Here is a 26,871-nt window from a genome sequence, read left to right as displayed (position 1 = left end):
TCTATGAGAGTGGGGGCAAAAACATCCGTCACGCACATTAATTAGACCTGAGGTACCCAAACATTGCCCAGCGAAGGGCTGCACTGACATCTTGCCAGAAGCCCCAGGGTCACGCCTACTGTGCATAAAATGGATCTGGATGCGGAGGCCTGCAACTTAAATATGGAGGTGGGACCTGCTTATGGAGACATGGCCCAATATGCAAGGAATGCTGGGACTTGTATTCTCTGGGCCGTGCATCCAAATTAAAGATCATGGGAGCCACAGGACTCTCATTTTAGAAGTTCGTAGTCTTGGCCACCCTGAGTTAGGGATTGATTCCCTTTCCTCATCTCCCAGCTTCCAGTTATGAAGGGACACATTTCAGCCTCAGTTATACCTCTGCAACTCCATTGGCTTCAGTGGCACTGATTGGGCATAATTGGGGGTGGAATTTGCTCCAAAGCTTATAAACAACCTAAGAATATATTTGCCAATGTAAGTACTTAGTTTTTAAGAGAGAGCTGGACAAATTTGTGAGTGAGGTTGTATGATGGGGTTGCTTGTGATGGTGGGATCCCTTTTGGTTCATGTCCAGTGTTTCTAAAATCTTAGGCTTCAGGGCTTCAGATGGTTACCTTCAGGGGTCAGGAAGGGATTTTCCCCCCAATGTATTCTGGGTATTTTTTGGTTTCCTTCAGAGCAGGCCATAGCTGGAGATGGGACACTGGATGAAGTGGGCCAATGCTCTGAGGTGGCACTGATAATTCTCTCTCAGGTGCTTGGCTAGCTGGTTTTGCTCACATGTTCATAGTCTAACAGATCACTGCATGTGGGGTTGGGAAGAAATTTCCCCCAAGGCAGATTGGCAGTGACGTTGGGGGTTTTTCACTTTCCTCTGCAGTGTGTGGATGAAGGTCACATGCCAGGACTATTTGGCTATATCTCACATAATCATTTCCCTGCCGTTGCAGAGGCATCGGGCACTGGTGCATCTTGGTGCCTCCTATTCTCTGCCTGTGGCACACAGTAGTTTACTCTTATGTGGGCTGTTATACTTTGGTTTAATTTTGATTGTTGGGTTTAGTATGTGGATGCTGGGTGGTGCTGGTGGCCTGTGACAGGAGCTCAGACTAGATGATCTGGTGGTCCTTTCTGGCCTTAAACTCTGTGACTCTATGATTGTGACTCAATTTATGGGCAGAAATCTTGACTTGTATTTCTATTTTCCATAGAAATGTGGACTGTTGACAAACTGAGATTTAGAGCCCATTTTGGCTCCAGGCTTCTCATGTGTTTTTCCAGCATGAAAGTGTTTTCTGAATGCTAGTTACTTCAGGCTATAGTTCCACAAAGCAAACTCATGAATCCCTTTCCTACAAGTCATGCTTCTCTTCTTTCTCAGGTCCATGTCATTTTCCAGAGACAACACCATCACTAGCACAGATGCTAACAGTGGGGGCTTACCATATATGGAGAGTTTAGAACCTGCCTTCCAAAGGCAAGTGGGATAGTGGGATTGGTTATATCAAAGAGGAGCCTGAGGACAAGAGAAATTTGGTGCCAGATGTTTTGGGAAAGAGGAAACTGAAAACAGATTTGAGGGTGTTAGTTCCTGGTTCTGTCCTGTTGTCTCCAGGGTGAGAGCAGACACATACACACTTTTGTACCTGTAGGCAGTAATAACTAATGGAATTAGGGTGCAAGGTATCTGAGAATGCACTGGACATTCCCAAAATGTAGATCCTTGCCCTTCATTGCAAGGAGATGCAGAATGAGCCAAGAGGGATTTTTCAGGTTTCTAAGGGACCCACTCGTGTTTGAGCTATACCCATTCACAGGCTGTTGGGTAAGAGAGAAACCTGCCCCTCTGTGATGGGGTTCGCTCAATGCAGGTGGTGCCTCCTACTGATCATCCTGGGGATTAGCTCTGCCAGGCATTGCACGATCCTCTGGCGATGTTTTCACTCAGCCTGTCTCACACTGCGACTCCTCTCACTCCAGGAACTGCAGCCTCTTCTTTGTGACTCAGCCCTCTGTCTGGGTCACTATGTGGTTTCCTCTTCTCGGGGTTACCCAAAGTTCTTCCCACAAACGGTCTCAGGCAGTTTTCTCCAGCACTATTCTGATGGTGTCACTTCCCCAGCGACTGGCAGGGGAACATGGGCCCGCCCACTACTCCAGGTTCCAGTCCACTGCAACTGTGGTCTGCTTTCCCTCAGCCCTGGCTGCTCCTTCCCTGGATTCCTTCCTACAGGTTCTGGTTCCCCTAGTACTCTGGGTGTACCAGCTCAAAATGTAGGCTACTCTCGAATGCCCCAATACCTCTCCCTTTTCCCAGGGAGTGACTGCAGATGACTTCCCTGCTGCCATCTTCTGTTGCCAGCTTCCTGGCTTTATAAACCTGGCCAGCTCCTCCCCCAGCTGGACTTCATCAGAAAACTAGGCCTTAGCACTCCCTGGCTTATGGGCTAACAGGCCTAATTTACCCCCTCAGGCCTTGTTCGGTGTGGACACCCCATCACACCCTCCCTCCCCAGTCCCACCCAATGAAATGAGAGAGGAAGATAGAAACACACAAGACACATGTGAAACACAAGTAACCACTCTGTCACCTGCTCTGCCCTACCTTTTAAATGCCCCTGTTGAAACAATCATTGACTAGCCCGGCTTTGCCCTTTTTTCTCAGTGCACAGAACTGAGCTCTAAAATGATTCAGGTACCAAGTGCTGTAGCTGTTGCTGGGCAGATCTGTCCCAGGTTATGAGGAGAGAAGCAGCACCAGAGAGACCAGATATGAGAGTCCTAGAGCCATAGAATAAAGGTAACAAGCTTTGCAAAGTGAGAAGTCAGGATTGCTAACCATGGACTTGTCTACACATATAGAGAGAGTTTGGTCAATGATCAAAAAGCATTTAAAGAAAATCGATTTTGTGTGTTCACACTGTCATACGCTGTCCGCATAGCGCATCCACACTTGGGGCATCGACAGTGAGAGCAATCCATTGTGAGTAGCTATCCTACAGTTCAGCTCTCCACCTTCTGCCAGTAGGTGTTATGGGAGGCAGAGGGGATTGCAGTGCACCGTGGATCCGAGCTCACTGTCCCACAATGCATTGCTTTCCTTTTCAGCATTCAGTATGTTTCCGTCTTCAGTTCGCGGCATTTTTCAATGTCCCATGTTTTCTATTTGACACCAACATGGATTTCGCTCTGCTCTCGAATGCTCTGCCAGCTATCACTAGCACCTTGCGAATGGCAGTGGAGTTAATGTTGAAGCTCCAGAATCAACGGGAATCACAGTTGCCTGACGTGCTGTTCGACTTGGATATGGCCAACATTAGGTTGCTTTGGGCATTCACAGAACAGCTGAATACAGTGGAAAGTCACTTTTGGGCTTGGGAAACTAGCTCTGAGTGGTGGGATCGCATTGTTATACAGGTCTGGGATGACGAACAGTGACTGCAGAACTTTCGGATGAGGAAAGCCACCTTCCTGGAACTGTGTGCTGAGCCTGCCCCAGCCCTGCAGTGCAGGGACACCCAAATGAGAGCTGCCCTCACGGTGGAGAAGTTCATGGCGATCACAGTGTGGAAGCTGACGACTCCAGACTTCTACCGGTCAGTTGCGAATCAGTTTGGAGTGGGGAAGTCGATCATTGGGGTTGCATTAATGCAAGTGTGCAGGGCCATTAATTGCATTTTGCTGCAAAACACCGTGACTCTTGGCAACGTGCTTGAAATAGTGGAGGGCTTTGCAGAAACAGGTTTCCCTAACTGTGGAGGGGTGATAGATGGCACGCATATTCCTATTATGGCACCGGACCACCTTGTGATGGAGTACATAAATAGGAAGGGATACTTCTCCATGGTGTTGCAGGTGCTTGTGAATCATCGTGGCCGTTTCACTGACATCAACGCGGGGTGGTCCAGAAAGGTGCATGACGCACGTATCTTCAGGAACATCAGCCTCTACAGAAAGCTGCAAGCAAGGGCTTTCTTTCCAGCCCAGAAGATCACCATTGGGGATGTTGAAATGCCCATAGTGATCCTGGGAGACCTGGTGTATCCCTTAATGCCATGGCTAATGAAGCCGTACACAGGAAACCTAGATAGCAGTAAGGAGTGGTTCAACAATAGGCCGAGTACGTGCAGGATGACCGTGGAATGTGCGTTTGGCAAATTAAAGGTGCATTGGTGATGCCTTTATGGCAGGTTAGACCTCAATGAGGAAAATATTTCCATGGTCATAGCCACGTGTTGCACGTTGCATAATATTTGTGAAGGTAAGGATGAAAAGTTTGCTCAGGGTAGACTGCTGAGGCAGACCACCTGGCTGCTGATTTTTGAACAGCCAGACACCAGGGCTATTAGAGGGGCACAACATGGGGCAATTCGATTCAGGGAGGCTTTGCAGCAACACTTCGAAAATGAGAACGAGTAATATTTGTTGCTATGCTTGGGACTGCAGTGCTTAATGAAGTTGAGTTTTACTAGGCTAGGAAGCACTTGTGATTGTTCAGGCCAAGGATTCAATGTAAACAAAAGATTACAGAGCTTGTGTATTTGTTGATGCCTTTTGCTAACATAACTTTCATGGAAACAAATAAAGAGTGGTTATCTGTCAAATAACTTTTCTTTTAAAACAAAAACAAAAAGCCCAACAGCACACATATATTGACACATGCACATTCTTGGCGGGGGGGGAGTAGGATGAGGTACCAGGGTAGGGCTGACTTTCAGAGCTGAGCATAAGTCCAGCTATCATTTGTGAAGGTGTCTGTGTGGTGTGGAGTGCATGGGAAAGCAAGAAGTCCCAGAAATCTGAAAGGAATGTGCATGTGGTGTTTGGGGAGGGCATGGGAAAGAGTTCTGAATGTGGTGAAGGGGCGGCAGGCACGCATGTGCTCAGTCTGCAGCATGAGGGACTGCAGCATGTTGGTTTGCTGCTCCAAAACTTTTATCATCCTCTCTGTTGCATCCCTATTTTACGCCTCATTTTCTTTTCTTTCCTGTCTGTCGCTTTCCCAACACTGCCTGTGTTCACTCTTCTCTGCTTCTGAGTGCTGCAGCACCTCCCTGAACATATCTTCCTTGTCCATCTTGGGTGCTTTCTTAACCAGCTGAGATGCTCAGCCAGTGTGTGTGGAGTGCCTTTCAAGGACAGATCTGGAGAAGCACAAGGAACAATACCCAGAAGCATGATTTTTAAGTATATGTACAGGATTGAAACAGTTCAGTAAAATACACCACTACTAATATACCAATGACTTTCTCGCTGACCCTAGACAAGCAGACATGCCAGCAAATATCCCAAGCATGGTGCATTTACCCTGGGGCATTGGAGAAAAGCACTATTATAGGGTCTCAGGGCACTTGATGGGGGAAATATTCTAAGGTTTCCCTCCCTTTTCCACAGGCGGGGGTCATCGTAGCAGACATCTCACTGCTGAGATTAACCAGGGAAGCAAGGGTGCATCTACTATATGCTTGTGGCTTGCATGGCCCCTATGCTGCTCACCTGTGTGCTGCTTTGGTCCCTCCTCAAGTGATTGCAGAATGCTGCTGGAAAATGTCCCTCAATGGGGGAAGGAACAAAGCAGCTCTGCCAAGGAACCTTTGGCAGAGGGTTGTCAAGTACCTCCAGGAACATTTCCTACAGTTCTCTCTTGAGGATTCCCATGAAATCTTGGTGTGCATCAACACCCTGTTCTGCCGTGCTGCCTAGATGCACTGGGAGATGTCCAGCACACAGAAACCTAGCCAGCCTTGCACATTTCTCTGGCCTCAACCCATCTCTGCACTACACAAAGCAAAACCATTTACCAGGGGTTCCCTCTCCTGCTTCTTGCTTGCCGGAGAGCAATTGCTGAGACTGGCTAGACACCTCCAAAGTGAAGAATAGCTCCTGACTGGACACAGCACTAGGCGACCCCGCCATGGGCTCCACATCGTCTTCTGCCTCCACCTCTTCATCCATGACTTCCTCCTCTGAGTTATGTCCATCTTTTGCCAGCTCCAGACCTACCAAAGTATCCACTGGGCTCTTGGGGGTGGAGGTGGGGTCGCCACTGAGGATAGTGTCCAACTCTTTATAAAAACGGCAGGTCTGGAGTGCAGCACCGGAGAAAAGGTTTGCCTCCTTTGCTTTCTGATACACCAGAAAGTTCCTGCTTAGGTTTCCTTTCATGTTTTATTTTGTTTTTAGTTATTTAGTAATGTTTTTGGTGCTAGGCACCTGTGGCAATGCCGGGCTTTATGCACTGCCCGTCAGTAGGGTCTCTATCCCAAATAGTGACACCCCCTCCCCCCACCCACCCACGTGTGCTGCTTTTTGGGTCTTGGCACATTAAAGAGAGGTGCTGTATCTGCTGTTCGTCAAGAAAACCAGGCAGGTTTCCAGAGATCTGCACCTCATGGAGTAGACAGAGAGACCAGCCTGGGCCCCAAGGCCCGCAACTGAACATCCTGTTACCCACACACACAGTCCCCTATGGAGGCTGCAGTGGTCACTGACAGACCCCTGGACTTAGACCCTTCTCCTTGGAGAAAGAGAGGCTGGTCTTTCTGTCTGGGTTTCCCCAAAAGAGGTCTGTAGTGAGTCGGTGTGGCTCCCCTCCTGTCCAGAAGAGGGAGCCCACGTGCCGGCACCAGAGTGGGTGGGACCACCACCACCTGTCCCCGCCCCCCGGAAGTCAAGGGGCGGGACAGGAAGTATAAAGGCCGGCCGCCAGAGCTCAGTTGGGTCTCAGCCACCACAGGGAGCAGACGTGCGGCCGGTAGCTCCTGGCCAGGAGACCGTCGAAGACCGGGGCTTGGACCCTGGCTGGCCTGAGCTACCCCGGGCCCGCTACGAGGAGGAGCCGCCGGAGCCCGTTCACGCCCGCCACTGGGAGAACCCCTGGGAACCGGACCCCACTAACCCTGAGGGTGAGACTGGACCCGAACCCCTTCGCCCCTGCTGCTATCCAGAGGAGCCGCCTGAGGACCATTGGCCAGACTTCCCGGCAGAGCTACCAGACTTGCCACCGAGCCCGGGCAGAGAGGAGCCCATGGAGATGGACTGGCCCGATCCCGGCGTAACGAACGAGGTAGGCTGGGAGGGGGATCACGGAAGTAGCCCGGGGATAGCCGACCCCGGTCCGGCTGCAACTGAGTGTGAGCCTATGTCAGTGTGTTGCGGTCTGGATACCCCACTGACCAGCAGCGGCAGCAACCGCTGTTAGGGCCCCGGGCTGGAACGCAGTGGAGTGGGTGGGCCTGCGTTCCCCCCTGCCACCCGCCGCACGGGTGGCAGGCTTCCCCCTCACCCAACGCTCGGCTACAGAAGCCTAGGCGTATCTTATTTGAACTAATTGCTCGCTCAGCCCCTGCAACAAGGGCCTGAGCCTAACAGTGTTTGCCCCGCCCTGATCCAGGGCCTGGGCTTGGAACTATTTGCTCGCTCAGCCCCTGCAACAAGGGCCTGAGCTAACTGTGTTTGCCCCGCCCTGATCCAGGGCCTGGGCTTTGAACTCTTTGCTCGCTCAGCCCCTGCAAACAAGGGCCTGAGCTAACTGTGTTTGCCCCGCCCTGATCCAGGGCCTGGGCTTTGAACTCTTTGCTCGCTCAGCCCCTGCAAACAAGGGCCTGAGCTAACTGTGTTTGCCCCGCCCTGATCCAGGGCCTGGGCTTTGAACTCTTTGCTCGCTCAGCCCCTGCAACAAGGGCCTGAGCTAACTGTGTTTGCCCCGCCCTGATCCAGGGCCTGGGCTTTGAACTCTTTGCTCGCTCAGCCCCTGCAAACAAGGGCCTGAGCTAACTGTGTTTGCCCCGCCCTGATCCAGGGCCTGGGCTTTGAACTCTTTGCTCGCTCAGCCCCTGCAAACAAGGGCCTGAGCTAACTGTGTTTGCCCCGCCCTGATCCAGGGCCTGGGCTCTGAACTATTTGCTCACGCAGCCCCTGCAGTAAAGGGCCTGAACTTTAACTGTGGTTGCTCCAACTCTGCACTAAAGAGCCGGAGTTCCGGGACTAACTGACTACTTGTTCCCACAGTAGTGAGTCGGTGTGGCTCCCCTCCTGTCCGGAAGGGTCGAGCCCCGGCTAGGACCTACTACATTTGGCGCCCAACGTGGGGCACGAGCCCCTGCCCCTGTGAGAAGGGGCTAGAGGGGGAGTGGCAGTTGCCCCCCCCCCGTTCTAAGGAATGGATATGGAGCGGCTGTTTCAGCTGCTCACGGAGAGCCAGGAGCGGCAGCAGACGGCCCAGCTGCAGCAGCAACAGCAACAGCAGGCCGCTCAGCTCGCACAGCAACAGCAGCGAGATGCCGCCCAGCTCCAGTTGCAGCAGGAGCAGCACACAGCCCAGCTCGAGCAACAGCAACAGCTGGTGCGGCAGTTGGGAGTCCAGCTGCAGCAGCTGCTGGTCACGCTCCCTCGCCCCGCACCGGGGCCGGCGGGGGAGGCTGCAGAGATGCCGCGGTTAGCTGCCCCCCTTCGCTTGACTAAGATGAGCCCAGACGACGACCCGGAGGCATTCCTGGTCACGTTCGAGCGGGTAGCCCTCGTCGCCGGGTGGCCCAGGGACCAGTGGGCTACCCTCTTAGCCCCCTACCTGACGGGGGCGGCCCAGGTGGCCTATCGTGGATTGGCGGCTGAGGAAGCACGGGACTACGACCTGGTGAAGGCCGCGATATTGGACGCCCTCGACGTCAGTCCCGAGACTTTCCGACAAAGGTTTCGGGGCCAGACTTACCCCACCGGGGCCCGACCGCGGGTAGTGGCCCAAACCTTAAAAGAAGCTTGCCGACGGTGGCTACAGCCCGGCACCCGGACGGCGGAGGAGGTAACCGAGCAAGTGGTGTTGGAACAGTTCGTGCACACCCTACCCTCCCGAGGGCACGCCTGGGTGCTTCGCCACCGGCCGACGACACTGGCCCAGGCAGTGTCGCTAATGGAGGACTTCCTAGCCGCCAAAGATGCAGTAGGGCCCACCTTCCGCCGCCCCGGGCCCGAACCAGTCCGCGGCGAAAAGAAAGGGGAAACCCCGAGCGGACCACGACAACCCGCACCGAGGCCCGACCCCCGCCGCGAGATCCGGACCCGGCACGCGGACCCGACTCCTCGGACCGGACCAGTGGCCCCGGGCCAGGGGCCCCCAAGGGCTCGGCGAAGCCCCCCCCGGAGCCCAAGCCGAGAAGGCCCCCGGAGCAGACGACCTGAACTCGGACCCTGCTTCAGTTGTGGGAAGATGGGGCACCTCCGGCGAGACTGTCCGGAGATGGATTGCAGCTATGGGCAAGTGTGGGCGGGCCACACTCGAGCCAGGCCAGCCATGAACCCCAAGCTGACCGTCCCGGCGGCCGTCGGAGGGCGGACTACGCGGGCCTTGATCGACTCGGGTTGTGGTCAGACGTTGGTCCGTAAGGACCTGGTACCGCCGGGTGATACCCGCCTCGGATGTATTCATCTGCAATGCATCCATGGGGACGTCCGACCATACCCCAGCGCCCGGGTCCCCCTAACCATCGCGGGGATCACCCGACACCTGGTGGTTGGGGTAGCTCCCCATCTTGCATACCCTGTGATCCTCGGTCGGGACTGGCCGGCCTTTGAGGAAGTCCTACGGTCCACGCCGGCCCTGGGGGCTGATCGGTTGGGGTCCTCCTCCGAGAACCCCGAGCAGGGTCCGGCGACCGAGATAGACGACACGGACGCAGCGGGACCGCCACCGGAGCCGGCCCCTCAGCCCCGCTTCGATACCGATTTCTGTCGGGACCAGCGAGAGGATCCCACCCTTAGCCGCTTCTACGAGCAGCTCGCGGCAGTAGATGGGAGTGTTGTGGACCCCCAGCGGGCCACCCTGTGGCCCCATTTTGAGCTGCGCCGGGACCGGCTCTACCGCCTGGACCGTGACCCCCGCACCCAGGAACCACAAACCCAACTGTTAGTGCCCCTGTGTCACCGGAGGGCGGTAATGAAGTTGGCCCACGATGTGCCAGCCGCCGGGCACCTGGGGCGAGAGAAGACCCTCGCTCGAATCCTGGCGCGCTTCTTTTGGCCAGGAATCTCTCAGGAGGTGAAAGAATACTGCGCCTCCTGCCCAGAGTGTCAGAGGGTCGCCCCGCCCGGGATCCCCAAGGCACCCCTGGTCCCCATGCCAGTGATGGAGACGCCCTTTGAACGGGTCGCCATGGACCTCGTGGGCCCCCTCCCGAAAAGTGCCGCGGGGTTTCAATACATCCTGGTCTTGGTGGACTATGCCTCTCGGTTCCCCGAAGCCATCCCCCTGCGAAGTATTACCGCCCGGTCTATCGCGGGGGAATTGCTGAAAATCTTCGCCCGAGTAGGACTGCCTAGAGAGATACTGACCGACCAAGGAACGAACTTCACGTCCCAATTGTTGCGACAGGTCTGTGCCCTCTTAGGCATCAAACAACTCCGGACGTCCGTGTACCACCCGCAGACGGACGGGTTGGTGGAGCGGTTTAACCGCACTTTGAAAAGCATGTTGCGGAAATTCCCCGCAGAGGACCTCCGCCACTGGGACCAATTCCTTCCACCCTTGCTGCTAGCCATCCGAGAAGTCCCGCAGACCTCAACAAAATTTTCCCCTTTCGAGCTGCTGTATGGACGCAGACCGCGGGGCCTCTTAGACCTGATGAGAGAGACCTGGGAACAGTCAGCGTCCCCAGCCCAGGGCCTCCTGAAATATGTCATCCAGTTACAGGAGTACCTTGCCCAGGCCGGAGCCCTGGCCCGCGAAAATTTGAAGACGGCGCAGGAACGGCAGAAACGGACCTACGATCAGGGAGCCCAAGTCCGGGAGTTCCAACCAGGAGACCGTGTCCTACTCCTCCTCCCGTCTAGTGAGTCAAAATTGTTAGCCCGGTGGCAGGGACCTTACGAAGTCGTGCGTAAGGTCGGTCCCGTCACCTACGAGGTGCGGCAACCGGACAAGCGGAAGGGAACTCAGCGGTATCACGTCAACCTGCTGAAACGGTGGCAGGACCGGGAGGGCCTCTTAATCAACCCATGCCCGCCCGAGCCGGAATTGGGACCCCAGGTACCCTCGACGGATGACCCCCCGGCACCCCAATTAGGACAATCGCTCACAGAAGAGCAATGTAAACAGACTAACTGCCTGCTGCAAACCTTCAAGCGAACCTTCACGGCCGTACCGGGCCACACGTCCCTGGTCAAACACTCCATCCAGACCGAGCCGGGAAAGGTGGTTCGAGAGACGACCCGGCCCCTGCCCTATCGGATGCGGGGTGCGGTCGAGGAGGAAGTAAGAGCCATGCTGGCTCTGGGCGTCATCGAACCATCCCAGAGCGAGTGGCGTAGTCCGGTGGTCCTGGTGCCCAAGCCGGACGGTACCCGCCGCTTCTGCATTGACTTTCGGAGGGTAAATGCCATCTCGCGCTTCGATGCCTACCCGATGCCCCGTGTAGACGAGTTACTGGGCCGCTTGGGGGAGGCCCAGTATATCACCACCTTGGATCTGAGCAAAGGCTACTGGCAGATCCCCCTCGAGGAGACCTCAAAAGAGAAGACCGCCTTTGCCACTCCAACGGGGCTGTACCAATTCACACGGATGCCATTCGGTCTCCATGGAGCCCCGGCCACCTTCCAGCGGCTGATGGACCAACTTCTACAGCCCCATCAGGACTATGCGGCGGCGTACCTAGACGACGTGGTCATCTATAGCCGCGGCTGGGAGGATCATCTGCCCCGGGTTGCGGCGGTCCTTAGGTCCCTACGACAGGCGGGCCTGACCGCCAACCCCAAAAAGTGCCGGATTGCCTGGCAAGAGACCAACTATCTTGGCTATACCGTCGGGGGCGGGCGGGTCAAGCCCCTCGTCGGGAAAGTCCAGGCCCTCCTGGACTGTCCCACCCCATCGACCAAACGGCACGTTCGGCAGTTCCTGGGCCTCGTTGGGTATTACAGACGGTTCATCCCCCAGTTCGCGACCATCGCAGCACCCTTAACTGGGCTTCTGACGAAGGACAGCCCCCGGCAGGTACGATGGTCCCCCGAATGTGAGGCGGCCTTCCGGACACTGCAGAAGTGCCTCTGCCAGGAGCCGGTTCTCTATAGTCCAGACTTTAAACGCCCATTCATCTTGCAGACCGACGCCTCCGGCGTAGGATTAGGGGCAGTCCTGTCCCAAGAAGTGGAGGGAAAGGACCACCCCGTAATATATCTCAGCCGGAAGCTGTTCCCCCGTGAGAGGAATTACGCCGTGGTGGAAAAAGAGGCCCTCGCGGTGAAGTGGGCCTGCGATGCCCTGCGCTTCTACCTCCTCGGGGCCCCGTTCACCCTCGTCACAGACCACGCCCCCCTCCGGTGGCTAATGCGGATGAAAGATAATAATGCCCGCATTATGCGGTGGTACCTCGCCTTACAACCCTACGCATTTACGGTCCAGCATCGAGCTGGTAAGGACCATACGAATGCGGACTTCCTATCCCGCATGGGGGAGATGGCAGGACCTGGCCCCGACAGGCGGGAGCCAGTCTTAAGGGGGGGGGGGTGTAGTGAGTCGGTGTGGCTCCCCTCCTGTCCAGAAGAGGGAGCCCACGTGCCGGCACCAGAGTGGGTGGGACCACCACCACCTGTCCCCGCCCCCCGGAAGTCAAGGGGCGGGACAGGAAGTATAAAGGCCGGCCGCCAGAGCTCAGTTGGGTCTCAGCCACCACAGGGAGCAGACGTGCGGCCGGTAGCTCCTGGCCAGGAGACCGTCGAAGACCGGGGCTTGGACCCTGGCTGGCCTGAGCTACCCCGGGCCCGCTACGAGGAGGAGCCGCCGGAGCCCGTTCACGCCCGCCACTGGGAGAACCCCTGGGAACCGGACCCCACTAACCCTGAGGGTGAGACTGGACCCGAACCCCTTCGCCCCTGCTGCTATCCAGAGGAGCCGCCTGAGGACCATTGGCCAGACTTCCCGGCAGAGCTACCAGACTTGCCACCGAGCCCGGGCAGAGAGGAGCCCATGGAGATGGACTGGCCCGATCCCGGCGTAACGAACGAGGTAGGCTGGGAGGGGGATCACGGAAGTAGCCCGGGGATAGCCGACCCCGGTCCGGCTGCAACTGAGTGTGAGCCTATGTCAGTGTGTTGCGGTCTGGATACCCCACTGACCAGCAGCGGCAGCAACCGCTGTTAGGGCCCCGGGCTGGAACGCAGTGGAGTGGGTGGGCCTGCGTTCCCCCCTGCCACCCGCCGCACGGGTGGCAGGCTTCCCCCTCACCCAACGCTCGGCTACAGAAGCCTAGGCGTATCTTATTTGAACTAATTGCTCGCTCAGCCCCTGCAACAAGGGCCTGAGCCTAACAGTGTTTGCCCCGCCCTGATCCAGGGCCTGGGCTTGGAACTATTTGCTCGCTCAGCCCCTGCAACAAGGGCCTGAGCTAACTGTGTTTGCCCCGCCCTGATCCAGGGCCTGGGCTTTGAACTCTTTGCTCGCTCAGCCCCTGCAAACAAGGGCCTGAGCTAACTGTGTTTGCCCCGCCCTGATCCAGGGCCTGGGCTTTGAACTCTTTGCTCGCTCAGCCCCTGCAAACAAGGGCCTGAGCTAACTGTGTTTGCCCCGCCCTGATCCAGGGCCTGGGCTTTGAACTCTTTGCTCGCTCAGCCCCTGCAACAAGGGCCTGAGCTAACTGTGTTTGCCCCGCCCTGATCCAGGGCCTGGGCTTTGAACTCTTTGCTCGCTCAGCCCCTGCAAACAAGGGCCTGAGCTAACTGTGTTTGCCCCGCCCTGATCCAGGGCCTGGGCTTTGAACTCTTTGCTCGCTCAGCCCCTGCAAACAAGGGCCTGAGCTAACTGTGTTTGCCCCGCCCTGATCCAGGGCCTGGGCTCTGAACTATTTGCTCACGCAGCCCCTGCAGTAAAGGGCCTGAACTTTAACTGTGGTTGCTCCGACTCTGCACTAAAGAGCCGGAGTTCCGGGACTAACTGACTACTTGTTCCCACAGTAGTGAGTCGGTGTGGCTCCCCTCCTGTCCGGAAGGGTCGAGCCCCGGCTAGGACCTACTACAAGGTCCCATACAGAGACTGCAGCCATTTGAGGCCAAAGAAGGGTTCTTCTTCTTCTTCTTCTTCTTCCGCAAAGAAGGACTCAGAACATCACTGGGACTCCTCTGATACTCAGGGCAGAGCTGGGCTGTCAACCTGTGTCTCCACCAGTTGAACTTCCATCTTTTCAATGGTCTGAGACTCATGCTGAACAAAGGAAAATCCACATTAAACCTGACACAGACAATCAAGTTCATTGGGGCCCTACTCGATTCCATTAATTAGATGGCTTTTCTCCCACAAGACAGATTTCAGACCATTTGCCCAGTTGTGCGTATCTCTCAATTCTCACCCTACCACCATAGTCCAAAGATGTTTAATACTAATAGTCCACATGGCCTCATATACTTAAGTGACCTTTCATGCCATGCTACACCTGAGCATCCTTCAAGGGTGTTGACCAGACACCCCCTACCCAAGTTGGTCCAGGTTCTTCCTGTGGTCCTATGTTCCCTAGATTGGTGGATGGATCAGAACGCATATGTGGAGGTGTACTGTTTTCTTGCCCCCTAACAACCGGACCATCATTACATGTGCCTCTCTGATAGGGTGGGCTGCACATCTAGGGGACTTGCAAACCAAAGCATTATGGACAGAATGAGAAGCAGCTCTTCAAGTCAATGTCTTTGAACTTGGAGCAGTTCACAAGGTTTGCTGTGCTTTTCTCTCTCACATCAAGGGCTTGTTGGTCCTAATACTGACCGACAATACAATCGCAACATACTGTGTAAACAGACAAGGAGGGTCACAGTCCAATCAGCTTTGCCAAGAAGTGCTGAGACTCTGGAATTTTTGCATCAAGGAAGACAATACTCCCATTGCCACTCACTTACCTGGCTCCCAGAACCAGTTGTCCAACCATCTTAGCAGGAGATTGTCCCAGAATCCTGAGTGGTTCTTCAAGAACAGTGTGCTGAGGACCATCTTTCAAACGTGGGGTATTCCAGCAGTCAACCTATTCACAACAAAAGACAACAAATAATTAAATCTGCTTGTGAGTGACTACCAGTCCAGGTTCACTAATGAATGCCTTTCTCTTATGATGGGGATCAGGTCTCATCCCTGGTCCATTCATCCCACTGGTTATTCTCAAACTGAAGCAAGATCACCCCAAAATAATTCTCATCATGACAGTGTGGTCGAGACAGTGCTGGTTCTCAAAGCTTCACAGTCATTGATTCAACTCCCTTGTGCTTTGAAATGTACTAATGAAAAGTGCTAGATAAGAGTTTTATGTTTTGTTTCTGTATCTGTATCTTGGAAGTACCTGTTTCTCACCAACCATTTAGCATCAGGCAAGTACAGAACATCTAGCTAGGACTAATGTATCTTCTCTCATGGCAGCAAGCCAGCAAACCATAACCCCAGTGGGAGTCTATTGTGTTGATGAATATTCACATTATGGATTTTGGTGTATAAAGTAAAGATGTCTCTACAGCTCTTTCCTCCTGTTGTGAAAATAGCAATTCTCTTTGTTGGTTAATACACTTAATCTGTGACACTCTCTGGTAATGTGCTACTAGTGGTGGAAGTAAAACCCATGATACAGAGACTAACTAGGAAATAAGAGCTATCATCCCTCTCCCTTCTCCCCCATATACCACAATCATAGACTTTCAGTGTAGAAACTTAGCCAGCATGTTAGGAATTTATTTTCTAAAATGTCAAAATAAATTCACATTTTTGCTGCAGAATCCACCTTTTCCCAGATTTTCCACATTGATATGTGGTATCAAGATTCCTTTACCAAAGAGGAACAAAAGACTTGGCAATCTGGAGCTGACCAGTGGCCCACCTAGTCCAGTATTCTATCTTTGATAGCAGCCACTACCACCAGATGCATCAGAAGGAAAGGTTCACGAAAGCCTGAAGTAGACATTTATAGAATAACTTGTCCACAGGGAAAGCTACTTTCAAACTCAGCACAGTATACTATTAAAATGGTGTTGTCAGATGTTTGGTAGCATGCGTGTGTTCTCTCTGCTTGCTGTACTGGCTCTCTACAGATAGCCCATACAGAGGCTCTGATCGAACTGCCTAATAAAACCACAAGACTTGGTTTAGTAGCGAAGGCACTAGGCCAGTTTATTGCCAACGAAGCACAGTGCTAGTGCCCCGACACAATGGTTACAGGTACACTAACACATGTATGCCTGTGACATTGGACCAGCTCAGTCAGTGGCAGGACTTTCCACTGCCGCATAGGCCAGAGGAAGGGTTAAATGAGGTATCCCAACATTTATAGACTGAGACAAACAATTTGGGATAAACAACTTACGTATCACCTTACATGTTTCATGACATGTTTGTTACCTCCCTTTGTACATTCCTCTGGATGTTTCAGACAAAACATCCCTATTCACCACCTGTCTTTGTACCTGGCCTGCTGGAATGTGTTTACATATTCAATGTGTTTTAGCAATACTGGTGTCAAGTTCATGTACCGGACACTGATTTGCAGGTAAGCATCTACTTTTGACAGGGCTTGACTGTTGCTCATAGTATAACTATTGCTGACTTTGGTTCAGGCCTCAAGCCTTGCACCAGGCCCATGCTTCAGCCTCTCTCTTTCTACTACAAATGGTACTCAAATAATGACAGGAATCCCCCAATTGTCTGTACGAGTATATGTGTGAGATGTCCCCTAGAGTAATCACAGCAGAGACAAACCCACAGTCCCTTTGCAGCAGGCCCAGAAATGCAGTGAGTGTTCTCCTGAGATCATTATCCACACAAGCTCAGCTTATGCTCCTTCAGTAAATGCAGAGGCTGCAAGTGAATGTAGAGGCAAACTCAACCAGTATGACACTGGCTAGCTGTAGATGTCCTGATTGAGCAACAACAGTCACAGATAAAGTAATTACCCTGACATTTGGGATGGGGAGACTGAACAGGTAATTCACATTAATTAGGACATATCATTTTCTTGTTGCTTCCAGCTTCCAATCTCCAGCTGTTCAGTCTAGAAACAGCTTGTTCACACAGTCCCTACATTCATATTTTTTTGAGATATGCATATTTTTCTCTGTTTTCCACACCACTGTGAAGGACACCAGCTTCTTGCTCCACAAGGACCCCACGCTTTTCTAATGCAGAAGTTTCACAAGGGAATTTGTTTCTTCACACTCTAATTCTGCTGGCTAATCCCAGGGACACATTGCAGGCCAAAATAACCTTCCTTCTTTGGCAGGTCTAGCTCCCCATTTAGAGACAGCAGCATTACTATTGAGGACCAACAAAGACACCTTCCTTTATCTTAGCTTCACTTAACCTTGGAAATTTTCCACGGAGGTACTTGAAAGCTGCTTGTGTTTTGTCAATGGCCTTGACAAAGTCCTTCATCAGACCCACCTTGATGTGTAAGGGTGGTAACAAAATCTTCCTTGATTCAACAAGTGGTGGATGCTGAACACTTTTCCTCCCAGGCTCCAATGACTGTCGGAGTGGCCAATCTTTCTTGACGTAGTGGGAATCTCTTGCACGACTATCCCATTCGCAGAGAAAACAGCAGTACTTTGTGTATCCAGTCTGCAGACCAAGCAAGAGAGCAACAACCTTCAAATCGCCACAGATGTTGGTCATAGTTTATGCACCTCAAAAGTTGTTTCATGTTATCATAGGTTTCTTTCATATGGACTGCATGACCAACTGGAATTGATGGCAAAACATTGCCATTATGCAGTAAAACAGCTTTAAGACTCGTCTTCGATGAATCAATGAACAGTCTCCACTCATCTGGATCGTGAACGATGTTGAGGGCTGCCATCACACCATCGATGTTGTTGCAGGCTACAAGATCACCTTCCATGAAGAAGAATGGGACAAGATCCTTTTGACGGTCACGGAACATGGAAACCCTAACATCATCTGCCAGGGATTCCACTGCTGTAGTCTGGAGCCCAACAGCTCTGCCTTACTCTTGGGTAGTTCCAAATCCCTGACAAGGTCATTCAGTTCACCTTGTGTTATGAGGTGTGGTTCAGAGGAGGAGGATGGGAGAAAATGTCGGTCCTGTGACATTGATGGTTCAGGACCAGAAGTTTCATCCTCTTCCTCTTCCTTGTCTGACTCAAGTGAGAATGATTCTGGTGCATCAGGAACCGGCAGTCCTTCTCCGTGGGGTACTGGGCGTATAGCTGATGGAATGTTTGGATAATGCACAGTCCACTTTTTCTTCTTTGACACACCTTTCCCAACTGGAGGCACCATGCAGAAGTAACAGTTGCTGGTATGATCTGTTGGCTCTCTCCAAATCATTGGCACTGCAAAAGCCATAGATTTCCTTTTCCTGTTCAACCACTGGTGAAGATTTATTGCACAAGTGTTGCAGCATATGTGTGGGGTCCACCTGTTGTCCTGATCTCCAATTTTGCAGCCAAAATAAAGGTGATAGGCTTTCTTAACTATAGTGGTTATACTGCGCTTTTGTGATGCAAAAGCCACTTCACCACAAACATAGCAGAAGTTATCTGCACTGTTCACACAAGTACGAGGCATCTCTGCTCGCTTTGGCTAAACAGAAATGTGTCCCTTTGCAAAATCAAACACTGACAAATAAGAGAGCACGACACTGTATGATTTCTAGAGCTGATATAGGGCAATTTGTTCAGCAGAGTGATGTAAGCTTCATTATGATTGCATCATCCATGACTTCTAGGAATAACATGATGCAATTCATATCATGTATGACGCAATACCAGCTTCAGATTGCATCATTCATGGTTTTGCCTAAAAAGCAAGTACTGTCCAAACCCAGTCATAGATTTATTCATAGATCCAGTCAAAGATGTATTTTAGTCATTTAGGTTTAAATTGAGATCCCTTCCCTTTATAACTCACTTATCCTTCGCCATTCCCAAGTCAGGGGTCGTATATACTGACCCAATAGCATATCTTGAAAACTAGAGCCAATCAATATTTTTAAGCATCATTTTCGTTCTCAGTGACCCAGAATTAGTAAAGTTTGACTACATTTATTTCAGAAGCATTTTGGCTGTAGAGCAGTGTTATATGATAAAGAGGTGTCTGCTATACAGAGTAGCCCGGATCCAGGAACAGCTTTTAGTACCGCAGAAGCATCAGAGGGGTGTGCTGGATCTAGCCCACAGCCATCTGTTCGGGGGGCATCTAGGGGTAGATAAAACCCTCGATCGAATTCTACAGAGGTTTTTTGGCCTGGAATTTATAGACTCATAGACTCATAGACCTTAAGGTCAGAAGGGACCAGTAGGATCATTTAGTCTGACCTCCCGCATGATGCAGGCCACAAAAGCTGACCCACCCCGTTTCCCTTGACTCAGCTGTTGAAGTCCCCAAATCCTGTGATTTAAGGACTTCAAGTCGCAGAGAATCCTCCAGCTAGCGACCTCTGCCCCATGCTGCAGAGGAAGGCGAAAAACCTCCAGGGCCTCTGCCAATCTACCCTGGAGGAAAATTCCTTCCCGACCCCAAATATGGCGATCAGTAGAACCCCGAGCATGTAGGCAAGATTCTCCAGCCAGACCCTCATTGACCATTGATACTATTTACCCGCGATGGCACGCTGTTGATTGATTGACTAAAATCACGTTATCCCATCAAACCATTCCCTCCATAAACTTATCAAGCTTAATCTTAAAGCCAGAGAGGTCTTTCGCCCCCACTGTTTCCCTCGGAAGGCTGTTCCAAAATTTCACCCCTCTGATGGTTAGAAACCTTCGTCTAATTTCAAGTTTAACTTCCCCACCACCAGTTTATATCCATTCGTTCTTGTGTCCACATTAGTACTGAGCTGAAATAATTCCTCTCCCTCCCTGGTATTTATCCCTCTGATATATTTAAAGAGAGCAATCATATCCCCCCTCAGCCTTCTTTTGGTTAGGGTAAACAAACCGAGCTCCTCGAGTCGCCTTTCATACAACAGGTTTTCCATTCCTCTAATCATCCTAGTGGCACTTCTCTGTACCCGTTCCAGTTTGAGTTCATCCCTTTTAAACATGGGAGACCAGAACTGCACACAGTACTCCAAATGAGGTCTCACCAGTGCCTTGTATAACGGAAGCAGCACCTCCTTATCCCTACTAGATATACCTCGCCTAATGCATCCCAAGACCGCATTGGCTTTTTTCATGGCCACGTCACATTGCCGACTCATAGTCATCCTGCGGTCAACCAGGACTCCGAGGTCTTTCTCCTCCTCTGTTACTTCCAACCGATGCGTCCCCAGCTTATAACTAAAATTCTTGTTAGTCATCCCTAAATGCATCACCTTACACTTTTCACTATTAAATTTCATCCTATTTCTATTACTCCAATTTACAAGGTCATCCAAGTCTCCCTGCAGAATATCCCGATCCTTCTCCGAATTGGCAATACCTCCCAACTTTGTGTCATCCGCAAACTTTATCAGCCCACTCCTACATTTGGTTCCGAGGTCAGTAATAAATAGATTAAATAAAATGGGACCCAAAACCGATCCTTGAGGAACTCCACTGGTGACCTCCCTCCAACCTGACAGTTCACCTTTCAGTACAACCCGCTGCAGTCTCCCCTTTAACCAGTTCCTTATCCACCTCTGGATTTTCATATCGATCCCCATCTTTTCCAATTTAACCAATAATTCCTCGTGCGGTACCGTATCAAACGCTTTACTGAAATCGAGGTATATTAGGTCCACCGCATTTCCCTTATCTAAAAAGTCTGTTACTTTCTCAAAGAAGGAGATCAGGTTGGTTTGGCACGATCTGCCTTTCGTAAAACCATGTTGTAATTTGTCGCAATTGCCATTGACCTCAAGGTCCTTAACTACTTTCTCCTTCAAAATTTTTTTCCGGGACCTTGCATACTACAGATGTTAAACTAACAGGCCTGTAGTTAACCGGGTCACTTTTTTTCCCTTTCTTGAAAATAGGAACCACATTAGCTATTCTCCAGTCCAATGGTACCACCCCCGAGTTTATAGATTCATTAAATATTATCGCTAACGGGCTTGCAATTTCTCGCGCCAGTTCCTTCAATATTCTCGAATGAAGATCATCCGGTCCGCCCGATTTAGTCCCGTTAAGGTGTTCAAGTTTGGCTTCTACCTCGGATACGGTAATGTCAATCCCCCCTCCTTTATTCCCCTCTGTCACGCTGCCACTATTCCTAAGCCCTTCATTAGCCTCATTAAAGACTGATGCAAAATATTCGTTTAGATATTGTGCCATCCCTAGATTATCCTTTATCTCCACTCCATCTACAGTCTTCAGCGGTCCTACTTCTTCTTTCTTTGTTTTCTTCCTATTTATATGGCTATAAAACCTCTTACTATTGATTTTAATTCCCCTCGCAAGGTCCAACTCTACACGGCTTTTAGCCTTTCTCACTCCATCTCTACATGCTCTGACCTCAATAAGGTAAGTTTCCTTACTGATCCCTCCCCTCTTCCACTCCCTGTCCGCTTTCTGTTTTTTCTCAATCACCCCTTTGAGACGCTCGCTCATCCAGCTCAGTCTAAATCTCTTTCCTATTAACCGTTTTCCCTTTCTCGGGATATAGGCCTCCGACAGCTCCTGCAACTTCAACTTGAAATAATCCCAGGCGCCATCTGCCTTTAGATCCATAAATATGTTAGCCCAATCCACTTCCCTTACCATTCCCCTTAATTTATTAAAATTAGCTTTTTTGGAATTGTAAACCCTAGTCTCTGATTTAATTCTGTTAATCTTTCCATTTAGTTTAAATCGAATTAGCTCATGATCACTCGAGCCAAGGTTGTCCCCTACAACCATTTCCTCAACGAGGTCCTCGCTACTCACCAAAACCAAATCTAAAATGGCCTCCCCCCTCGTCGGTTCAGCTACTACTTGATGAAGGAATTCATCAGCTAGCACGTCTAGAAACATCTGAGCCCTATTATTGTTACTAGCATTTGTTCCCCAATCTATATCCGGGAAGTTAAAGTCTCCCATGATTACACAGTTCCTATTAGTATTTACTTCCCTAAAAATATTAAATAGTTCTCTGTCCATATCCTGGGTAGATCCCGACGGTCTATAGCACACCCCAAGGGGAGGCTTTAGTACTTCTTTTACCCAGTGTGAGTATTGCCCAGACAGACTCCGTCTTATCCATTCCATCAGTTATTATTTCTTTACAGTTTACCTCATTATTGACATACAATGCTACCCCCCCACCTTTACCTTTGTTCCTATCTTTCCGAAACAGCACATACCCTTCCATACCTGTACTCCAGTCATGACTACTGTTCCACCATGTTTCGGTTATTCCTACAATATCCGGTTTCATTTCTCGGACCAGGAGCTCCAATTCCTCCATTTTGTTACCTAAGCTTCTTGCATTGGTGTATAAACATCTTAATGTATGCCGTTTAGCCTGTCTCCCATTAGTTATGCAATTTGGTACGGACCCCTTGCTGTTTATCCCCCCTCTCCTTCTTATGTCCAATCCCTTCCCCCCAGCTATATCTGTTCCTATCTCATCACCTTCCTTTTCAATGTTGGAATCTGGCGTGGAGAGTAACTGGACATCTCCCAACCGTCTCCCCCAAATTCCTAGTTTAAAGCTCTTTTGATGAGATGAGCCAGCCTCCCTCCCAGAAGTCTATTTCCTTCCCTACTCAGGTGAAGTCCATCCCGTGAGAACAGTTGTCTGTCCCCGAAAGCCTCCCAGTGACCATACATCCCAAAGCCCTCCTTATAGCACCACTCCCTTAGCCAGCTATTTATCCTCACAATCCTATCAGCCCTTTGCTGCCCTTCTCTAGGAACAGGCAGAATCCCACTGAAGATGATCTGAGCCTCAAGTTCCTTGAGCGTCTTCCCCAGTCTGGCATAATCTCCCTTGATTCTCTCTAACGAGAACCTAGCCGTGTCATTTGTTCCTACGTGAAGGATTATCAAGGGGTTCTTACCTGCTCCTTTTAGGATCCTTTTCAGCCGCAGGTCCACATCCCGTATCTTAGCACCCGGTAGACAGCACACCCTTCTGTTCTCTGGGTCCGCCCTGGTCACAGGCCTGTCTAACCTCCTCAGTAAGGAGTCCCCAATCATGTAAACCTGCCTTTGCCTGGTGACAGTGCGATCTACTAATCTATCCTCTGTTCCCTCTAGTCATAACCTGTGTCCGTTCCTATTTTCCCTTATTCTCCCCCTTGTGCCATCCTGTATCCTCCCGGGGCCCAGATTTGGTGCTGTCTCCATCAACTCCTCCCCTCTCTCTATTGGACTAGCTGTTCTTCTCTTCTTCCTCACCCTCCCACCTTCAGTTACCACCTGCTGCCCCCCCTCCTGGCTATCCAAACACCCAAACCTGTTCCTGAGTTCTATTTCCCCTTCACTAGCCCTCCTTTTCCTTGGCCTGATTCTCACAGTCACATGCTTCCACTGCCCTTGTTCTCCCTCAGATATTCCCCCCTCACAGACCTTAGCCCCTGCTTCCACCTGAACCCCTGAGCATTCCCCTTCAGCCCCTCCTTGCCTTTCCTCCATCAGCTGCTCGAACCCCCTTCTAAACTCTACCAGGGTATCTACCTGCATCTCCAACCCTCGGCTCTTTTCTTCCAGCAGCTCTATTAGGCGGCACTTCATACAGACATACCTCTGTTCAGGCACCCCCGCTAGCACCATGTACATACCACAGCTTCCACATGCAATCATTTGCATTGTGTCCCCTGCTGCTTGGCTCATGGCCACTGTAATCTCTGCCCACTGCACCTGGGGAAACACAGGACACGGGACACCGCACCCTCCTGCCTCCCCTTCCACCTCCTCCAATGAGACTCCCACTCAAACTCCCGTTAGCAGCCCTGTTCGCTGCCTCCTGTGCCGCTGCTCGCAGCTGTGCCGCTGCCTGGCTGGGTGGCCGCTTTTATAGGCCACCTAATCAGCCAAGCTCCGCCCCCTACTCAGGGCTCGGCTGCCCTCCCAGCACAGTGCCCCTACAGGCCTCTACACACACAAGCACTACAAAGACAGACACAAGTACAGATACCTTCTCCTCCAATGAGACTCCCACTCAAACTCCCCTGTTAGCAGCCCTGTTCGCTGCCTCCTGTGCCGCTGCGGCGGTCGGACGATATTGCGCCTCCTCTCCTGAATGCCAATTACATGGCCCCTGACCACACTTAAGGGCCCCTTTGGTACCTCTGTCGATTATTGAAGTCCCATTCGAGCGGATAGCTATTGACCTAGTAGGCCCACTGGAGAAGTCAGCCCGGGGCCATCAGCACATACTGGTTGTGCTAGATTACACCACCCAATACCCCGAGGCCATGCCCCTACGAAACACCCAGTCCAAGACCATAGCTAAGGAATTAATCCAAATTTTCTCTAGAGTAGGGATACCCAAAGAGATCCTGACAGATCAAGGAACCCCTTTTGTGTCTAAATTAATGAAGGATTTGTGTGCGATGCTCCACATACAGACCATAAGAACATCAGTCTATCATCCACAGACTGATGGCCTCGCTGAACGTTTTAATAGAACATTAAAGAACATGATACAGAAGATGGTGAGCCAGAACGGGAAGAACTGGGACACCCTGCTGCCATATCTAACGTTTGCTATAAGGGAGGTTCCTCAGACTTCAACTGGGTTTTCTCCATTCGAGCTGTTATATGGTTGCCACCCCCGTGGCATACTGGACATTGCCAAAGAGAGTTGGGAAGAACAGCCGAACCCAGGGAGAAACATTATTGAGCATGTGTTGCAGATGAAAGACAGGATAGCCCAAGTTTCCCCCTTAGTACAGGAAGATATGGAGAGGGCGCCAGGGGCCCAACAGACATACTACAATCGCCGAGCGATGATCCGAAAATTCCAGGTGGGAGATTGGGTAATGGTGCTCGTACCCACAGTGGAGAGCAAATTCCTGGCCAGGTGGCAGGGGCCATATGAGATAATAGAAGCCATTGGAGAGGTCGACTTTATGGTCCGACAGCCTGGTCGCCGGTAGCCGGAACAGATCTATCATATAAACCTGTTGAAACCTTGGCAAGACAGAGAAGCTCATGTGTTCATTCTAGGGTCGCCGCCAGCCTGAAAGCAACTGGCACGGCCAAGTGAGAATATCCCCGGAATTGATCCCTGACCAACGAACTGAAGTGATCAACATGGTCAAACGCAACCAAGACGTATTCTCAGAAAAGCCAGGCAGGACTACCAAGGTTCATCATCACATCCTCACAGATCCTGGAGTGAATGTGAATATTAAGCCATACCAGATACCAGAGGTGAAAAGAAGTCAGGAAAATGCTGAAGTTAGGAGTCATTGAAGAGTCTCATAGCCAATGGTCCAGTCCAGTTGTCCTAGTACCTAAGCCCAATGGCAGTATGAGGTTCTGCAAGGATTTCCGGAAACTGAATGAAGTGTCCCAATTTAGATAGATGAGCTAATTGACCAACTGGGAAAAGCACAATTTTTGTCCATCCTTGACCTGACCAAGGGTTATTGGCAAATCCCCCTGGCCAAGGCCGACAAAGAGAAGACAGCCTTTTCAACACCAGAGGTACTGTATCAGTACACTGTCCTCCCTTTTGGTTTACATGGGGCTCCCGCAACTTTCCAATGTCTCATGGATAAGCTGTTGCGTCCACATGACAGGTATGTGGCCTCCTATCTCGTCAACGTCATTATACATAGCCCAGACTGAGAGACGCACTTGGAGAAGGTGGAAGCAGTCCTGGACACCCTGAGGAAGGCAGGGCTGACTGCAAATCCCTCCAAATGCGCAATTGGGCTAGTAGAAGCCAAATACCTCGGGTATATCGTGGGGAGGGGCATGGTGAAGCCCCAGCTAAATAAGTTAGAGGCAATACAGAATTGGCCCCAACCAGTCTGGAAGAAATAGGATAGAGCATTCCTGGTCAGAGAAGAACACCCAGTTCTGTTCCTCCCGCATGGACCCACAGTATGCCAACATTTTTATGGCTGACTTAGAACAGTGCTTCCTCAGCTCTCGTTCCCTAACACCCCTACTCTACTTATGCTACACTGATGACATCTTCATCATCTGGACCCATGGAAAAGAAGCCCTTAATAGATGTATACAATCATACAGAGGGAGTTTTGCCATTGACACTAGTGGAGTCAGGATTTCATTGAGGGTATGCACTTGGAGAAGGTGGAAGCAGTCCTGGACACCCTGAGGAAGGCGGGGCTGACTGTAAATCCCTCCAAATGCATAAATGGGCTAGTAGAAGCCAAATACCTTGGGTATATCATGGGGAGGGGCATGGTTCCACCATGATTTCAACAATTTCCATCCCACCATCAACCTCAGCCTAGACCAATCCACACTAGCAGTCCATTTCCTGGACACTACTGTGCTAATAAGTGATGGTCACATAAACACCACTCTATACCGGAAACCTACTGACCACTATACGTACCTACACCCCTCCAGCTTCCATCCAGAACACACCACACAATCTATTGTCTACAGCCAAGGTCTAAGATACAACCGCATTTGCTCCAATCCCTCAGACAGAGACAAATGTCTACAAGATCTATATCAAGCATTCTTAAAACTACAATATCCACCTGCTGAAGTGAAAAAACAGATTGACAGAGCCAGAAGAGTACCCAGAAGTCACCTACTACAGGACAGGTCCAACAAAGAAAATAACAGAACGCCACTAGCCATCACCTTCATCCCCCAACTAAAATCTCTCCAGCGCATCATCAAAGATCTACAACCTATCCTGAAAGATGATCCCTCACTCTCACAGATCTTGGGAGACAGACCAGTCCTCGCTTATAGACAGCCCCCCAACCTGAAGCAAATACTCACCAGCAACCACACACCACACAACAAAAACACTAACCCAGGAACCTATCCTTGCAACAAAGC

At 51.2% G+C, this 26,871-nt stretch overlaps 1 protein-coding gene across 2 annotated transcripts in view; it reads left to right on the top strand.

Moving 5' to 3' along the window:
- ZNF185 (zinc finger protein 185 with LIM domain) overlaps positions 1-26,871 on the top strand; it is a 120,593-nt gene that overhangs the window by 72,621 nt on the left and 21,101 nt on the right. The window lies entirely within an intron of this gene.

Source organism: Malaclemys terrapin, chromosome 9 (genome assembly GCF_027887155.1).
Source record: "Malaclemys terrapin pileata isolate rMalTer1 chromosome 9, rMalTer1.hap1, whole genome shotgun sequence".
Taxonomy (NCBI): domain Eukaryota; kingdom Metazoa; phylum Chordata; order Testudines; family Emydidae; genus Malaclemys; species Malaclemys terrapin.
This window is presented reverse-complemented; position numbering and strand designations above follow the sequence as displayed.